General features: G+C 42.8%; 1 long non-coding RNA gene across 1 annotated transcript; it reads left to right on the top strand.

Moving 5' to 3' along the window:
- The first annotated feature begins 13,128 nt into the window (after positions 1 to 13,128).
- Positions 13,129 to 13,601, top strand: LOC110015565. The gene is made up of 2 exons (XR_002290777.1): positions 13,129 to 13,206; positions 13,278 to 13,601. It is a non-coding gene; the product is annotated as an uncharacterized LOC110015565 (long non-coding RNA).
- Positions 13,602 to 16,196: the final 2,595 nt, after the last annotated feature.

The raw sequence follows: 16,196 nt of genomic DNA, 5'->3' as shown, positions 1-16,196 counted from the left end.
CACATGCACCCTCCCACTCTGTTTCAAATCAGGCCACGGGTGGAGTATTGCTTCATGGATTTTCCTGTTTCAGGGGGTTCCAGGATGCCTTCATTTTCACTTTGATCCTTCCTGGTACCAGCAATAGATTGCTTTGGATTTACATGGGATGGCATACTTATAGGATTTATCATGCTTTCACAATCTGCTCTCCACAAACACAACCGGAGCTCAAATCATGGCTGTGTTTTCAGCTCTGACAAAGGACATCATGTAATACACATCTCCTCCAAATCCATGGACACTGTCAGTTGGCACATTTTTTGTGTGCTGAACTCTAATCCTCATCAAAAGCCAGTCAGTAGTCAAGAGGCAATGTGGAGAAGATGTTCCCTAAAAGACCGTGATTAGAGTGGAAGACCAGAGTCATAAACACGGCTCAGGGAGGCTTCAAGGTTATGTTGCCTGGTAAACAAGATTGGATTATGCAACAATAACTCCCTAACCTTTTTCTTTATTTCTAACAACATGGTCATATTTAAGTAAAATGTTTTTATGTTAATAACATTTCAAAATGTTGGCCGCTAAGTAGGAAATCTGTGGAAGGACTCAAAGCTGCGTTCACACCAGCAGGGGCGTCCAGGTTTGATGTTACGCCAATGTATGGATGCAATTGGAGGTCCTGCGGCGCGTTTTGAGCGTCAGGCGAGGCGCGGTGGTCTGGCAGCTGGGAGGTTTTGATGCAGGGATGTTTAAAGGGTTCAAGTATCTGAACTCTGGTGAGGAGTTCGCATTCCGTCAACCAATCAGAAACTCAGCTTTGGCTGGTGACGTGTTGATGATTTGACCAGCGGGTGGAGTCCAAAACCAACCTGGAGGAGAAGCTCATGAATTTTGTCTTATTTGTCGTCAAACTGGGTCACAGAGACATGGAAGTAACATCCCTTATGTAGACACAGCTCTTGCGGTAGACGATGAACCTCATCGTACCGGGAGAGTCTCTGAATGACCTCATGAACCCAGACATGGAGACGTCATTACCAACTAAGTTCCTGATTGGTTGACGCAATGTGAACTAATCACCCAAGTCCAGATGCCGGACCAATGCGCCTCGCATGATGCACGATACGCACCGCAGAACCTCTGGTTGTGTCTTTACTTTGACTTAACATTTAAACTAGACACCGCTTTTTTTTTTTTAAAAAGAAAAAGAAATATTCTCTTTTGACATGATCCATGTCTTGCATGCTCCCATGTTGTGATTAGCTGAAAACTTTTAGAGTATTTCTTCCACGCGAGTTAGGAGTGTGAAGTTTGTGAACCCTTTTTGGGACAAACGTGGAGCATTTAAGGTTTTTATGTGTGCCTTTGAAAGCAGTTTTGGAACTTGTTGATTTCTTTTTTACCACCGTTACAAATGAGATCTGTTCAGAGAAATTTGCATTTTGATAGATCTTTAATAAATGCCCGCTATAATAAAGTTGTTTCTCTGAGGCTCAGGAGCAAAAACAAACGTGTTAAACCAGCAGCTGGATGCCGTGGTGACTGCAGGGAAAGACATCTGTCAGACGCACTTTAGTCTGAATTATCTTCACTCTGTTTGAGAAGACCGCTGCTGTTTCATGTTCATTTTTAGAGTGGAACAAAAAGCATTACTTCAGCATTTTTTCCATTGGAAACGAATGAGAACAGATAAACTAAAACAGATGACTAATAAAACAAGACAGCTTTATTATGGCTCCACAGATCAGAAGCCACAGTGCATCAAAGGCATTTTTTGGGATTCTGTTTAATACTTTTTGACACTTTTCCTCGAGCGTCTTTCTTGCTGTGTCATCCGTTTGAATAGAGCGAGCTTTGCCACGTTGTGAGTGGTCTCGCTTCCTGCCCCCCTGCCGCCTGGGTTCAGTGATCATTTGCCACACCTGTCTTCAGTTTTACTAATTACTCCCAGCAGCCTTTAGTCTTCCAGCATTTGCTTCTCGCCACATCCGCTCCTCGTATTTTGGTGACCGGACAGGTGATATTATCGTCCTCAACAAAGGTAAGAATTTTTCATCTAATGAATTAAAAAATTAAAAATCTCACTGTGAAAAATACTGAAAAGTGGTTTGGCTTTTTACAATTTACTTTTATGAATATAATACTTGTTCAATACTAGCAAAATATTAAAAGCTAAATAAAACAGGCTGTTGTGTGATCCTGAACTAAAAATTTCACATCACAGCCAAATACAAAGTTCTTTGAGATGTTACGTATTTTAGCAGCCTAGTTTGTCTGCATTAACCTGCCTTTGAAAATAAAAACATAACGGCATTTCTTACTTGATTCTAGCTAATTCAGAGTGAGAAAAAAATCATGTTTGACTTTTTAAATTCACTTAATTTGCATTGTGGACCTCGTAGTCCCTTTCCATCCAATGAGAACACTTCGCTCGCAAAATGCAGGACTGCTTGTGGTTCCTAGAATTAGTAAAAGTACGGTTGGAGGTAGAGCGTTTAGCCACCAAGCCCCTGTCTTATGGAATAAACTCCCAGCTCATGGAAGAGAGGCCGACTCAGTTTCTACATTCAAAGTTAGACTGAAAACATTCCTCTTTGGACAGGCTTATTGTCAGACTAGTTAGTATTTAGAGATTATTTAACTTAATGTTAATTTGTTTAAATTAAACGTAATAACTATTTATTTTAAAAGGCTGCTAGAAGTTGAAGCTGGGGTAACTATGGTGCTCTGGGGTTCTGTCCTCTTTCCTTTTTTACTTCTACCCTTCCTCTCCTCTATTCTTGATCATAATTTATCATTTAGTTCTCCATGCCTCTGTTTGGTGCAGTGATTCATGTATTGTCCCTCTTTCCCTCTCCCCTCCTGGGGAGTGGGAGTGCTTCCAGACTCCAGTTGGCTCATCCGTGCTCCAGTTCCTGACCGTTTACCTCGTCTCTGCTCCTGCTCCTACACCTGGCTGTGGATCCTGCCTCTGGCTCATCTCTGGCTCGTCTCTGCTCTGTACCTGACCGAGTACCTCGTCTCTGCTCCTGCTCCTACACCTGGCTGTGGTTCCTGTCTCCGGCTCGACTCACGCCTTTGACTGTCCCCACAACCACGGCTGGATGAAGCTCGTCTGCTGGACTTTTATATATGTAGTTGTAGATTTAGATAAGTTAATTCTTCTCTAAGATTTCTGGTAAATCGCCTGTCCGTCCTGGGAGAGGATCCCTCCTTCATGTGGGCACCCCTGAGGTTTCTTCGTTTTTTCCGGAATCCGTTTTTTTGGGAGTTTTTCCTCACAGAGAAGGGGGGTCTAAGGGCAGGGATGCCAGTATAGCTTAGTCAGTTTGTTAGTTCATTTTAGTAACAAACTAGTAGTCCAGTTTGCTTTCACACTCGAACAGACTAAGCTGCCTGGAAATGTCAGGAAATTACTGCAGCAGCTTTTTAGAGTGGATTTTCCCCAAATGAGCGCTGATGAAAGGAAAAAGAAGAGGAATATCTTTTATTTGACATTTGCCAAAAGCAGTTTTTTTTCATGAGACAAGGCTCTTCTATCACTTCCTTCCTTTTGTTGGATCGCTTCCACTCTTCTAGATAATTTGTTTTCAGGGCACAGGTTCCATAGCAGCCCTAGTTTTCATATTCATTTGTTTGGTCCAGAGTTCAGGCCAGCGTTCACACTTGTCAAACAAAACTATGGCCTGTCCAAGAAAACAAACTGCTGTGAACCAAACACACTAATCCACTTTGCTCTGGAGCTCCCATGTCTCTTGGTGAGCAAAGGCTCTAAAAGCAGATCAGTCTTTGTGTGGCAGAACAGAAGATAACATGAGCTGCTGCCCAGAGAACATTGTTTTTCATTTGTAACATGAAGTGCACAATGCTGACCCCGATTGACCCCTATGTGAGTAAAAGATGCTCAATTCATTTCAAAGCAAAATGACAATTTTGTAGTAGTAGTAGTAGTAGTAGTAGTAGTAGTAGTAGTAGTAGTATAATTATTGTTTAATTTATTTTATTGTTACTTATAAAAGTCTCTGCTTTTATAAGTGGTCTACAAATGATTGATTGATTGAATGTTCAGGGTAAAGATTTTTAGGAAACAAGTTCTTGGTGCTTGTACAGACATACATAACATAGATCAGTCTGAAGTGACAGCTCAAGCAAACACTATGCAAATGCCTAAAAGCTTCCTTTTCAACATGTAAAAAATGATTTTCACATTGTGCCTCTTTTAATCAACAGCCGTGTATGTTTGTCAGTGTTTGTATTTGTGTTAAAAGGTTACTCTCCCTTTATGCTAACACAATGTTCCTCTAGCTATACCTTGTTGTTGTGGTTGAGATGCATTGCTAAAAGAAAACCAGGGGGGGCTTTTTTGTTTGTTGTTGTTGCTTTGTATGACTATGTGCCCAAATAGGGCCTCCTTTTTATCCTTTCTTTGCCCCTCTGGAGGCACAGATGAGGTTTAAATATAGTCTAAACAGAAGTTTGTGCATGTATAAAGCCATGAAATGCAGACATGGGGGTTTGAGTCATGAGTGATTCACTGCAGGTGGTGAAAGAAAGTTGAATGGAAAATGTAACAAGGATATAAAAGAGGGTTCAGCGGTGAGAAACATGAAAAGAAGGGAAGAAGATAAATGGAGTGAAGTGAAATTTGTACAGAAAAGTATTTGTAAAAAAGAAACTGAGGAGTAAGGAAAGACCTTAAAAAGTCAAAGAACGTGGGCGCTAAAAGAGAGGGAAAAAAGATGAACTCTTGGTCTGTTTATGTAATATTTGCTTGTGCCTCTTTGTCTGATCGATAGCCGCTGTCTGTCACTCAGTGCTTGCTAACCTCTGAACCCTTCAACAGAATCACAGATGTAATCCTGGTCAGGCTTGAAGGAGCCGTTTTATTCATGTGAAACAAAGTCTAGAAATGGGACGAGGACGCAAAAGTTAGGCTTGTTGTCCCGACTGCCATGCCTGGGTAAACACACTGCTGTGATGGCGTTGGCAAACAGACCCATCTTCCCGAGTCACCCAGTCATTGACAAACTGAGAACAGCTTTCGTCTAAAAAATGAAATTTACCAAGAAGAATTTAGTTACTTGTAATTTAGTTACCCGCTCCAGTGAAAATGGTGTTGTTCTTGCAGCATGTCTCTCATGATAGAGGACATGCATGAACGAAATAAAAACTGCATTTATGAGTATTTCTGTATACAAATCGAGGAGGATCAAGAGCAGACATTTGAAAAAGCTTGTAATTTTTGCCTACTGGCAGACATAAAAGTAATCTGTCTGCAGCTTGAACGTGCCTCTTTTTTTTTATTTGTTATTTTATCCATCTTATATTTGAATTTTGTCTTACTGAGCTGTAAACTATACTATACTAGAACTATTCTTAACAGGTTGAGAAACTGTAAAAAAAAAACATCTAACCTGCAGGTTGAAATGTATTTAATTGGTGTCACAAGAAGACTGAACAGTGGTGTGGTTGGTTAGCACTCTCGCATCACAGCAAGGATCTGATTGAAAACCTTTCTGTGTGCAGTTTGCATTTTCTCCCTGTGCATGCGTGGGTTTTCTCCGGGCACTCCGGTTTCCTCCCACAATCCAAAAACATGGATCATACATATTTGGTGTTACTAAATCCTCCCTATGTGAGCATGTTTTGAGTGTGTGGCCCTGCAACAATAAAGTTCTTTAGGGTGTACACCGCCTTTGCCCAACAGTAGGACGGATGGATGGATGGTACCACAATAACTTTGTGTACTGTTTGTGCTGATATCTGCCTGAATTCTTGGTAAAGGTTGAACATTGTCTCTGTACTCAAACGCACCGATACCAACATGTAACACATTTACTATGCATGTTATTCATGAGTTTCCTTTTGCTTATGTGCTCCCTATTAGGTTTGAACTCTCATCAAACCTTAGTGAGAGAAAAACATGTCAGGATGCAGACCAGTGAAGGCCCTGTGTGCATTTCTGTTTTTGTTGAAGGCCAATGGGGCATGTGGTTGCATATTCATTTTCCCTTCAGCTGCTTGTATTTCCTGCCTGTAGTTTCTGTAAAACACTGAAATTGTGCAACAGAAGTCACAGGCCAACATGTGAATGAAGCATTGGATGTGTGTGAGGTCTTTTTTTTTTAAATGAGTTCTGTCCCTAGTGTCCTGTAAATAGTAATTTTGCTCTTTCTTGGAAACATCAAATTTGCCCCTTAGCTGCTTTGCAATATTATAAAGTAACCGAAAAGTCAAACAAAAGCTGCAAATATTCATTTAAGGTATAACTAATGTGAGTTCTTGGATTTCTGATGTTTCTCCAAAAGTTTCTGGGACAAAAAAAAGGAACAAGAAACCAGCATTGCAGGCTGTAGATGAAAGGAAGGAAATAACCATCCAGGGACCCTGAAAGTTGTCTATAATTCAAAGGAGGTAAACTAAGAAACTTTGTTTTTTGTGGTTCGCTGTAAGTGGGTTGACACCCAGCCGAAACGCAGAGGCTGGCACCAGTGCAATAATAATGAAGACATAGTTTTACGCTCATCAGAAGAGATGAAGGCTGGATCCTTTATTAAATATTGACCTGAGATTGTCTCTGCTCCCTGTCTAATCAATAATTTATACAAGGTAAAAGAGATTGTTGAAATGAGACACTCTATGTTTCACTAAACATCTGCTTTGTTTGTTTTTAGAGACGGAATTGATCGGGACAGCAGCTCACTGCAAATGAATCTCTTCAAAATGGGTTCTAAAACTTCTTCCAGTCCCAGTGAGTCACATATGCCAGAGTTTACCTTCATCAACTCAAATTTAGGCCTTAGTCACACACACCTGTACGGGTTTGTGGGTTTTCCAGGGCTGTAGAGAGGCCACCTTGAGGACCGTACCACTCTCATGTGTGTGGCTGTTTACGGTGCCCTCACGCCACATTCTAGTCATTGGTAAGGATTCTTACTGCTGCATGCATGGAGTGTGGACGTGATACGTTGGTGCAGGCAGTCCCTGTACACCCAAAGGGACAGTTAGGACTAAGGTTTTGCTTTTTTATGGTATTAAACTTTGATCAATAAACTGGAAACTCCATAGTCACCTGCATACATGAAATCCTATCACATCATCTTCATTTTGATGTTGGCCAGGTCCTTTTATAATCATTCATTCATCCATTAATTTACTTCCATTTATCCCTTTATAATCTCTATTCCTAATTTTTTATTTTGCTTGTTTTTCAATATGTGCTTTAATTTAATCTACTTGTTTTGTTTATTGCTGTTTTCATGAACATGCATACTCAAGGTTGATCTTAAAAGCTGATTGGATTTTTTTTTTTTCCACAATTATGTAGAGTCCAGATTTTAATATTCCACCAAATATAACAAATCCTTCAGACTCGAGAGCATCCCCCGACCATCGTACCACCTCTACCATGTTTGACTGTCACTATGATGCTCTTCTAATGAAGCGTCATATCTGTTCGACTCCAGATTTAACAGGAAGGAGACTTTCCTTTAAATTTGCTGAGCTGTCTAATCAGACTGGCACATTTTTTTTCTTGAGATAATTTTGCCAGATGAAAATGCAGCTCTTGTTTTTTTATTTTATTTTTTTATGTGATTTTATTGGTGCACAAAAATGTTTCTCTTTGATTCCTTTTTCCAATCTTTTTTTCTCAATTCCACGTTGCGCTGCCTCTTTTATGACCTCCTGGATGTTATTGTGTTGGTTTGTTTTTTATTTTGGTGAGGCCTCCCTGGGGGGTACACTTCTTTTACAAAAGAAAAATTCCAATATGCATAATGAAGTGTTCTGAAAATTATTTCTAAACTGTCACTCGTTGTTTTTCCAATCCCTAGCCATAGATCGGGTCTACTCAAATAAAAGGCTTGTGGGCCACATATGCTTGGGAGCAACTTTAAGTGTACAAGGCTACAAACACTTCAATCAATACTAGTAGAAAAAGTTAAACATGGAAGGTTGATGCAGAATTTACCATGTATTTCTAGTCTCTGAATGCATCACATCTTGTAAACCAGTGCCAATCTTTTTAGCACAGACAAAAGTGACACACAAACATACTTGTGACCTTAAAAACAGACTACTTGATTCTACGGATGACATGAGCAAATTGTTTGTTGGAGAAAAGCGTGTTTTGTCGTTTTGTCTTGGGGATTAAAATGCATAGGCCAATATGTTTAATAATAATTCATAAACATTTAGGGGCATCTGTTTTTTTTTTCCAAACTTGGTTGTCAAGAATTACTGTCATTAAATTAATACTGTTCCAAAAGGTATTTTAACAGTAATGAATATTACTATACTTAGACAAGGGTACCATAGGTTTTGGTAAGATTTATTTTGTGTTGTCCTTCAACAAATGTAAAAACTTGATGGGAATTCTTTGGTCTAGAGCAGTGTTTTTCAACCAGTGTGCCGTGGGAGATGGTCAGGTCTGCCGTGGGAAATTACCCATTTTCACTGATCTAAAAACATTTCCATCTCCAGGATATCAGCTCTGTGTTCATCCAAACAGGCCCTGATAAAACACTGAGTAGTTAGGAATATGAAAGATCATAAAATACTTTTTTCTTTGTGCTTATTTTATTAAATTGTAGACATTTTGATAAGAATGACGGTACCGGGAGTAGCGTCAGCAGTTTTAGGAAAAGTCACGCCCCTTTAACTGTCTCCACCAATCATTCTTGGAGGCTTAATCACACGTCATCAGGCTGGCCAATCGGAAGTGGTTAAAGTCCTCACTTCCTTGTTTCGATTCTGCTCATAAAGTTGCTTAGTTCCAACAAAATACAACCTTAAGGCCTGTTCACACCGGGACGAATTTCGCCCGCGATTTTCGCCGACGTTTAACGCTTCGTCACTAAACAAAGGGCACCAATGCGAGTGTGCACACTGACGCGAAAAAACGCCACGCGTCAAAGCATCACTTTATAAAAAATGCCTCAGGTTCGTTTTTTTGGTTTGACGCGCGGCGTCGAAAACTATACAAACAATGAGAATGGCGCTTTTGCACACGTGTCTGGGGCTTCTGAAGTTACAGTAAAACACAAAACTGCCTTTCTGAGCACACATACCAGCGAAGAAGATAGACGCCAAGTAGCATCTACACTGCCGCGAAGAAATAATGACGGACATTCTAAAATATCCCCGAACCAAGCACCAGTTGGAGCAACTGGTGCTTGAAATATTCATGTTTTCTTTGTATGATTATGACAAACACGTAAATACTTGCTCTCTTCTTCTGAGTGAAAAGCGACTTTAAGAAGCGTAAAGTTGCGCAGCGCCACCTTGTGTACAGGAGTATTTCTGTTTTACATTAAGCGCCATCTAATGTCAGGGAACGAAATTGCATGTTTGCTCGGCTCATCGTCAGCGAAAATCGCCTGGGTGTGAACACAAAAAACGTGGCAAAAAACGCTGGCGAATAACGCCTGGCGAATATTCGTCCCGGTGTGTACGGGCCTTCAAGCTCATATTTAGCGGTGTAGCTTCCGCGGGATCCGGTTTCAGACCGTGGAACAAAACAATGAAGCTCAGAGACGCGAGACTGTCTGGCGTTTGGCGGTTGTTTGCACTACATATCCCATGATGTATTGGGTTAAAGTGACAGCGTCTCAGCGCACAATGAGTCATCCTTTGACGTCTCTCCTCTTAACGTCTTGAAACAAAAACGAACACACATCAAAAAGTTTTTAAATCTTCTAACTTCACTTTTATTACATCTTTTAGAAAAAACAGCTGCAGCTTCTAGCGTTTTCTGCCACAACTATCACAAAAATGCATGTGAGATTGTGGAGGGGCTGTAGATCAATACAGACTGTGAGTTTCTCCTTTTTATTTTTTATTTTTTGGATGCTGGTGTGCCGCGGGATTTTTGTCAAGGTTAAAGTGTGCCGTGGCCCAAAAAAGGTTGAAAAACATTGGTCTAGAACAAATTGGGCTCCCTTTGAGACATTCAAGACTGCAGAATCCCTAATTTCCAACTATAACTTGTGCCAACCATAAAAGAGCTGGGGCCTCTATGTATATAATATATATATAATATATATATAAAGTATCTGTACAAAAGAAGGCGTACGCCACTCTCTACGCAATAATTGATATTTATAAAAAGCAAACTTGACGGGAAAATGTGCGGTCCTTCACCCAAGCTCTGACCCAGGCGTACGCACAAAAAACAGGTGAAATGAGAAATGGTGACACCGTCGGCAGTGAAGGCCACACCTGAAGGCCACAAACCACTTGACAGTGAAGTCCGAATTCTAGCCAGAGAGAAAGGATGGTTTGAGCGAGGAGTGAAAGAAGCCATCTTTGTCAAGAAGGACAAACCTTCTCTTAATAAGAATGGTGGTCTCAGGTTTATTCTTCCACCCATCTACGGCAGTGTTTTGATGACTAAACAAACCAAACCAGTTCCACCTGGGTCGTCAATAGCTGAAAGAGATGACCAGTTTGGGGAGGGGGTCACTGCTCCCCAACCCCCAGCTGAGGACTAAGGACTCTTAACGACCAGAAACCATGTAAGCTAAGTCGACAAAACCATCCAGTTTCAGGTCTGACTCCTCCCCCATGAGCGCATATATATAACAGCTCTTCAACCAGCTAATTCAGAATTGACAAAGCCTCTTGGATAAGAGGCGAAACGTCTTCTAACTTTAAAAGCAAGACCAGATGACATCCCCTAAACCTACTACAATATAAAAACAAATGAAAATAAAAAACTGCGACAAAGCAGGTGACACGACAAGAACACCAGACCCCTAAACCTACTGAGTTTGAGGTTTCAACTTGATGAGACTGTGATGGGGAATACAAAAAAATGAGCAGCGTCTTCACTGTTGCACTAAAAACTGTTACTGCAATACATTGATTTGTGGTGAGCTGCTCTCAACACTGATGAGGTATAATAGCTTTTTGTAGTCATCCCCAACATTTTTAAAACTAGTTCAGCCATTTTTCAGGCCATTATGTTGTTGTTGTTTTTTTAATAGATTTTTTAAAAAGGTGACTCAGTTTTATTCATTTGACATTTTTGGTGATGCTGGAGCAACACACTTTCTCATTAACTGTGTAAAAGAACCCTCTGCCAATCATAGTAATTCTACTTTTAACATAATCTGTCTATATTATTTCAGGATAAAAGATGATCTCTATGGATTTTCTAGTCCATTGTTTGCCTCTCACTTCTCAGGCATCTGCAGCTCTGAGTCCTGTTGTGTTGCCACAGAAAAACAAGCAGCACCATGAATCTTTAATAGGAGTGAAAAGGTTGATGATGAGCAGAGTCCCTGAAGCCGGTTTCATAATGCGGTCCCGACAGATTGGAGATAACATGTAGAGCATGCCGATGTGCGCCACCCCTAAACTGCATCCCAGAATGCTTCTGTCAGCAGTCACTCATGGTGAAGGATGCATGTTCAGTGAATCATCCTAAAGTGCTGCTTTCAGATCGCAGAGAAAAGAAAACCAGCTGCACGCATGAGCAAAATGAGAATTTCACAAAACAATAAATCTTGGTGTAGAAAACACAAGGAGTACTATGCTCTTTACTTTTCTCACTGGCAACACAAGATGTCATAGCATTGGAAATGGCTGAGATCATTTAATTTTGTCTCAATCATTTTGTTTATGCTTTACCCTTGAAAGATCTCTCTGAGATTCATACTTTCCCATTAGGTTCAGGTAACCTTTGACCCAGGAAAAAACAAACTAACATCAATAAAATACAGGGAACCAAGAAGGTATTTTCCATGGTTGTCTAACTGAAATAGCTCAGAGGTCTGTAATCTTCAGTACAGTTTTACTTCAACTCTGAGACGGAGTGTTAAAAAAAAAAGGAATTCCAGAAATCATGTTGCTATTTTTAAAGAATTTATTTGTATAAATGTGCAGAAAATACGTATTTGGTCAGTAACAAAAATGTACTTCAATACTTGGGGAAATCTTAGGATATGGGCTGCCTGGGGGTGAAAAATTGGCAATCCTGTATGGGGGATGCAGGTGGCCCGCATGACGTATCAAGGTCATAGACCATTTGGTAAACCAGTAGAGTAATGCTGAATCCAAGTTCCTCCCCATCTTCCCTGGCTCCTCCCTATTGCTCCAATTATAGAGCTATTTGACACTGTAGTTGTTTCCAAGCTTGTTATTTTGAGGGGGAGCCATAGCGACTTAAGGCTGGCTATCCCTTCTCTAGTAGGGTGATCCGTTTCGCGCTGTGGTGCGGAGGCGAATTGCATTTCTTTACATGGGTGTGCTTCGAAGCATGGAAGTTTACATTTAAATGTAAGCAATGAGCTTTGTTTTTGCATGATTTTCTAAAGTCATAAAACCAATGTTGTTGTGTCTTTTCCCAGCATTGGCAGCTGCGCGCTTATGTAGCTCACCGGTGACTAATGATGACGTCATCACGAAGTAACGTACGAATTTGAAGACACTACGATGACAGGTCGTGCTGAATACTAATACAAGATGCAAGGGTAAGTAAGAGTGAAGAAGGTGAGAGACAGGTGTGTCGTACAAGATTTTTTACTGTTTTCAATAAAAGAATGCACTCACACCTTACTAAACGACTAGAGTGTGATGCAAGGGCACCGTACAACAGTGTCAACCGAGACTTGTCACGAGGACAAGTGGCTTCCATTCATTTTAGAATGCTTCCTACACACAGCAACGGAACATTCCTTTTTCATGATGTCCCTTAAAGTTAAGGTTAAAGTACCCTTAGCTGTCACACACCTAGGTGTGGGACATTTGTCCTCCGCATTTGACCCCTCCCCTGGGGGAGCTGCAGACACAGGCACGCACGGCGACCATTAGGTGGTTTAACCCCCCAATCCAACCCCTTAGTGCTGAGTGTCAAGCAAGGAGGCACATTTTTAGAGTCTTTGGTATGACTTGACCTGGATTTGAACTCACGTCCTTCCAGTCACAGGGTGGACACTCTACCACAAACCCACTGACCTTGATGTGGCCAACTGAACCTCAAGAAACAGGAAGACACACCTGTTCTCACCTTAGGCCGCTCCTCTTTATGACTCTCCACGGACCAGGGGCCTCATTTATAAAACTTTGCGTAGGATTTGCGTCAGAAGTGGCGTACGGATGAAACATAGGACGTGCGTACGCACAGAAATATTCAGATTTATAAAACCATTTGTCATGATCTCGTGAGACTTAGCAGACCCAAATGCTGAAAACCCGGAAGAAAACTCAAAGAATCGTCTGGTAAGTATGAGGGATTTAATTCACAGCCAGTGAATGAGCAGACTTGAGGTAAGAAGGATCTTGATGCGTAGGCGCGGCAGGCTGGAGGGTATTGAGGCAGAAACCAGTGAGCTTGGATGACGCTGGATCCCAGGAACAGACGAGGAGCATGAACAGCAGACTGCGACCAGAGGAGCACCCGTGGAGGTTTTTTCCTGTGGGTGAGCAGCACAGAAGCAATTAGCGAGGCGAAGGCAGACAAGAGCAAGAACATGAGTCGACCAGACTAAGCACCGTAGAGGAACAACGAACTGACGTCGAATGATGATCCGAGGGCTCCTTAAGAATGCTGCAGGTTGATGAGGTGAGTGGAACCAGCTGGTCGCGATCAGGGCAGAGAGGGGAGGGGGAAGGTAGCTGACAGAGGCACCGTGACAGTACCCCCCCCTCAACGACCGCCTCCAGGCGGTCCAGGACGCCGGTCCGGGTGGGCACGGAAGAAATCATCGATGAGGGTATGGTCCAAGATGAGGGAGCAGGAGATCCAGGAACGTTCCTCTGGACCATAACCCTCCCAGTCCACAAGAAACTGGAATCCACGACCACGGCGCCGGACGTCCAAAATCCGACTGACGGTAAAGGCAGGCGCGCCGTCAATGACCCGGGCGGGTGGTGGGGAAGCGGACGGCGGGCACAAGGGGCTCTCATTAACAGGCTTAATTTGTGAAATGTGAAAGGATGGATGAACCTTGAGAGCAGCAGGCAGCCGCAGGCGGACACAGGAGGGATTGATAACACGGTCAATGACGTAAGGGCCAATAAAACGAGGAGCTAACTTACGGGAAGATGCCTGGATGGGAATGTTCCTGGATGAAAGCCAAACCTTTTGGCCGGGTTGATAGTCGGGCCCCACCACCCTGTGACGATTAGCGATCTGACAGTTGCTCTCCTTGGTGCAGAGGAGAGCCGCCCTGGCTTGGTGCCAAACCTCTTGGCACCGTTGGAGATGGAGTTGAACCGAGGGCACTGCCAGATCGAGCTCCTGAGAAGGAAACAGAGGTGGTGAGTACCCTAACGAGGCCTCAAAAGGAGACATTCCCGTGGCCGTGGAGTGGTGAGTGTTGTGGGCATACTCTACCCACACCAGGAATTTGGACCAGTCGGAGTTATTCTGTGCTGCCAGACACCTGAGTGCTGCCTCCAACTCCTGATTAGCCCTTTCCGCCTGTCCGTTCGACTGAGGATGATACCCTGAAGAGAGACTGACTGTGGCTCCGAGGGCGGAGCAAAAGGTTTTCCAAACTTGGGAAATAAACTGTGGTCCACGGTCAGACACAATGTGGCAGGGAATCCCATGATAACGGAACACCTGATTAACCAGGATCTCAGCCATTTCTGTGGCAGAGGGGAGCTGAGAAAGGGGGATGAAGTGGGCTGCCTTGGAAAAACGGTCGATTATGGTGAGTATAACTGTGTTACCCTTGGAAGGAGGCAGTCCAGTCACAAAGTCCAAGGCAATGTGGGACCAGGGACGACTGGGCGTAGGCAGTGGCAATAGATGTCCATAGGGCGGAGAATTGGAAGTTTTAGAGCGAGCACAGGTGGAACAGGCTGCAACATATTCTCGAACGTCCCTCTCCAAGGTGGGCCAGAAAAAACGTCTTTTGATGAGGTTAATGGTTCTATGGACTCCTCCGTGACAGGCAATCCGGGAAGTATGCCCCCAGGTGATTACGTCGGACCTAAGGGAGTCAGGTACAAATAAAGTTCCAGGTGGACATGGTGCATGATCTTGAACCTCACCTTGGGCCTGCTGGACCTTGGATTCTATGTCCCAGGTAAGACTGCCAACAAAGCAGGAGGTGGGCATAATGGTCGACTCGGAGGTGGTTTCAGCGGTGTTAAACATTCTTGAGAGAGCATCAGGTTTGGCGTTGCGGCTCCCTGGGCGGTAAGTGATTTGAAAATTAAAGCAATCAAAAAACAGACACCAACGAGCCTGGCGAGAGTTCAGCCGTTTGGCAGAGCGTAGATAGGTGAGATTTTTGTGGTCTGTCCAAACAATGAACGGTTGTTCTGCCCCCTCCAGCCAGTGGCGCCATTCCTCCAGCGCAAGTTTGATGGCTAATAATTCGCGGTTACCAACATCATAGTTCTTTTCCGCGGGGTTGAGTTTGCGTGAATAGAAGGCGCATGGTTTTAGTTTTCCGGAACCATCTTCACGTTGGGAAAGGACAGCTCCAACACCACAATCAGAGGCGTCAACCTCGACGATAAATTGTTTCTTGACATCTGGTTGAATAAGTATGGGAGCGGTGACAAAGAGTTTTTTAAGTTTGGAGAAGGCCATGTCAGCAGCTGGTGTCCAAACGTAAGGTCTATTGACAGAGGTGAGTTGAGTCAGGGGTGCCGCTACGCTGCTGAAATTGCGAATAAATCGCCTATAAAAATTGGCGAAGCCCAGAAATTGTTGTAATTTTTTGCGTGTCTCTGGAACCTGCCAGTTGGTAACAGCTTCAATCTTGGCTGGGTCAGGTCTGATGTTGCCGGGCTCAATGATGTAACCCAAAAAAGGAACGGTGGAAACATGAAACTCACACTTTTCAGTTTTAACAAATAATTGGTTTTCTAACAACCTTTCCAGGACGAGACGGACATGATGTTCATGTTGAGATAGATTAGGAGAATAAATGAGAATGTCATCTAAATAGACGAACACAAATCTGTTAAGGAAGTCACGGAGCACATCATTAACAAGCCTTTGAAATACAGCAGGAGCGTTAGTGAGGCCGAACGGCATGACTAGATATTCATAGTGCCCCCAGGGAGTATTGAATGCTGTTTTCCATTCGTCGCCTTCACGGATACAAACCAGATGGTAGGCGTTACGCAAATCCAACTTGGTGAAAATGCGTGCTTCTTGAACAGAATCAAAAACAGAGTCGATAAGAGGGAGCGAATATTTGTCTTTTATCGTAATGTGGTTTAACTCACGATAATCAATACAGGGT

The sequence above is a fragment of the Oryzias latipes genome, chromosome 9 (assembly GCF_002234675.1).
Source record: "Oryzias latipes chromosome 9, ASM223467v1".
In the NCBI taxonomy this organism is placed as follows: domain Eukaryota; kingdom Metazoa; phylum Chordata; class Actinopteri; order Beloniformes; family Adrianichthyidae; genus Oryzias; species Oryzias latipes.
Note: the sequence above shows the minus strand (reverse complement) of the source record. Positions and strands in the feature narration are given on the sequence as shown.